Source organism: Pteropus alecto, unplaced genomic scaffold, assembly GCF_000325575.1.
Source record: "Pteropus alecto unplaced genomic scaffold, ASM32557v1 scaffold135, whole genome shotgun sequence".
Lineage (NCBI taxonomy): Eukaryota > Metazoa > Chordata > Mammalia > Chiroptera > Pteropodidae > Pteropus > Pteropus alecto.
The window spans coordinates 1,978,159-1,981,347 of NW_006438076.1; the positions used below are offsets into that span (position 1 = coordinate 1,978,159).

General features: G+C 38.7%; 1 non-coding gene across 1 annotated transcript; it reads left to right on the top strand.

Annotated features, from left to right (window-relative positions):
* The first annotated feature begins 592 nt into the window (after nucleotides 1–592).
* Nucleotides 593–711, top strand: LOC112482535. Its single transcript, XR_003047335.1, has one exon. It is a non-coding gene; the product is annotated as a 5S ribosomal RNA (ribosomal RNA).
* Nucleotides 712–3,189: the final 2,478 nt, after the last annotated feature.

Here is a 3,189-nt window from a genome sequence, read left to right on the forward strand (position 1 = left end):
GAATACTGTGTTGTCGGAGTGAGGGGCAGAGACTAGGATCTCTCCTGAACAGAACTGCCGACAATGTCCATTGTTCCTCTGTTGAGCAGATGCAGTGCCACCATAGCTGAGAGGTCATCAAACTGGATAACAGAGGTCACTCTGCCCAGAGGACTCCCTGAAACTCTGCTTTCCCCAACTCGCAGCCTCTCCTAAGCCACATCCAGGTGTACCTTGGTGAGTCAGGTGCTCCTTACTCAGCAGAGCCAAGACTCACATTAGTGGCAGCCGACTGTGGAGGGAACTATAAACACAGCATCTGTGGATGGCTTGCTGAATCTTATCAGGTGGCCCCAGAGGGGCACAGGCTGGGGCCGAACTTGGCCTGCAGCTGAACCCCTCTCAGGACTGTGCCACTGGACACCTACTACACAAAGCCACACTAATAAGACCAGGAGATTTAGGAACTTTGCTTAGTACATAGAAACAGACATAGAAGACAATCAAAATGGGAAGATAAAGAAGCAGAAACCATATGAAAGAACAAAACAGAGGTCCAGCTATAATGTTGTCAAGCAATCTAACAGATGCAGAGTTCAAAACACTGGTTATAGTCTACGGCCATACCAACCTGAACAAGCCTGATCCCATCTGATCTCAGAAGCTAAGCAGGATTGAGCCTGGTTAGTACTTGGATGGGAGACCACCTAGGAAGACCAGGTGCTGAAGGCATAAAAAATAAAAAAAATAAGGGATTGTAAGCTGACAAGGTTCTTGCAATCTGTGAGGTCAACCAAAGGTTGCCTCACCTAAAAATAAATAAATTAAATAAATTAATAAATCAATAAGTAAATAAAATAAAATAAAATAGACACTGGTTATAAAGATGCTTAATGAACTTAGAGGAAGTGTAGATGAATTCAGCGAGAACTTTAACAAAGAGATAAAAACATAAATATAGAAAAGGGAATTATAAAAGAGAAGCAGTCAGAAATGAAGAACACTTTATCCCAGATGAAGAGTATATTAGATGAAATCAACAGAGTGAATAAAGAAGGGGATCGAACTACCAATACAGAAAACGGGAAGGCCAAGGACACTCCATCAGAATGCCAAGAAAAAAGAAGCCAAGACTATAATAATAATTTAAGAAGCCTATGGAACATATTAAATGTAAAAGTGTCTATGTCATACGGGTACCTGAAGGTAAACAAGATGTTGAAGAGCTACTTGAAGAAATCATGATAAAAAACTTCCATCACCTGGTGAGGGAAATAGACATACAACCCCAAGAAGCTCAGAGAGTCCCAAGAAGGCAATGTACATCAAAACCCTTCCTTGACCCCAAGAATTACCTTAACCCAAATTGTTATTTTTATCCCCCTCTTGACAAGCATATCAGAGAGATGTCTATATTCTCGATATTATTTCACCATATCTCATTCAATCCTCAAGTCATTTCCATTTGACTCTAATTCTTATACCTAACTCTCCACTAAAACAGCTTTTACTAGGAAAACCAATGCCCTTGAAGTTTTTAATCTAAATAATTTTTATCGATTTCCATATTAATTAAAACTGTTTTAATATCTGAAACATTATTTTCTTGAATTCCTGCAAAGTTTGTGCTAGATTTTCACTGTATCCACTAGATTTTCCCCCTTCGCACCCTTAGCCTACTCTCAGAAAATGTTGGAGTCGCCCAAGATGCAGTCATAGTCTTGTTTCTCCACTCAAACTGTTTTCCGTTTCTAGACAAAGGATCAACAACCTTTTTCTGTCAAAGACCAGAGAGTAAATATTTTATTCTTTGCGGACCATATATTCTCCATGGTAGCTACTGAAATCTGTCATTTTAAAGTAAAAGCAGCCATAGAAAAATATAAAAATTAATAGATGTGGCTGTATTCCAATAAAACTGTATTTACAAAATAAGCCAGCAGGCTGGACTTGCCCCATGGAATTTGCCAGTCCCTAGTCTAGATCATCTCTTCCATATCCATGGTTTTAATTGCTAATTAGAGATGAATCAAAAACTTATATCCATCCATGACCTTCTTTAAGTTCCCAGTTGACATTTGAGATTTGCACTGGAATAATTAAAAGGAAACACAGACTCGGCAAATTTTCTTATGATTAAAACTAAAGTCCTAACAATGACCCATGAAGATCCTATGTGACACTCACACCCACTCATTAATTTTAGACATAATCCTTCTTATTCCACCCCATTCACTGCACTCCAGTCTTACAGTCTGCTTGCTGTTCCTTAGGGATGAGCATGCCGAATAGTCTTTTGCTTTAGGGCCTTTGCACTAGCTTTTCCACTTACCTGAATACTCCATTACAAGATATCCGCGAGACTAGTTAATTCACCTCCTTCAAATCTTTGCTTAAATGTTAGTTTCTCAGTATAGGCTACAGCACCTACCCTATTTAAAATAGCATCTTCCATACTTTGACAGCCTCAATTCCCCTTACCCAACTCTATTTCTATTTCTAGAACATTTACTTTCCAAAATGTAATCTCACTTATTTATTGTATTATTTTTGCCTGCTTCACCTCACAAGACTGTAAGCTCCAAGAGGGCAGCAATAGTCTGTCTATTTTATTCTCTGATATATCTCAAGAGCCTCGACAAGTGCCTGGTACCTAGTTCAATTCAATAAATATAAGAACAATAAATAAATGAAAATATCTAAAGCCAAACTGATAATGCTTAAAATTAACCTTAAGGTAAAGACCAAAATTCTAGCTTCTACATACCATTCAGCCCCATTTAGTACTCTATCTATTCTTGCTACAGTTGCCCTTCTTTCAGTTCCTAAAGTGCATCGCGATCCTTCACTCCCAAGAGACCTTGCACATACTGTTCCCTCGGATTGGAATGCCATTCGCTTTGCCTAGCTAACTCTTAGACCTCTTTTAGACCCAACTCAGTCAACACTTTCTTAATGAAAACTTCCTTAACTTTCCTAAGTCAGGTACCAATAATAAATGTTTTCACAGTGCACATTTTTTGTGTGTGATTTCTATATTGTTTATCTCCTTCACAGCAAGTACAAACTCTGTGAGGATAGAAATGTTATCTTCTCTCTCATTCTCTCTCTGTGTAACTCTCTATCTCTGTCTCTGTCTCTCTCTCACACAGACATACACACACACACACACACACACACACACACACACACACAATAATCAATCTGAGC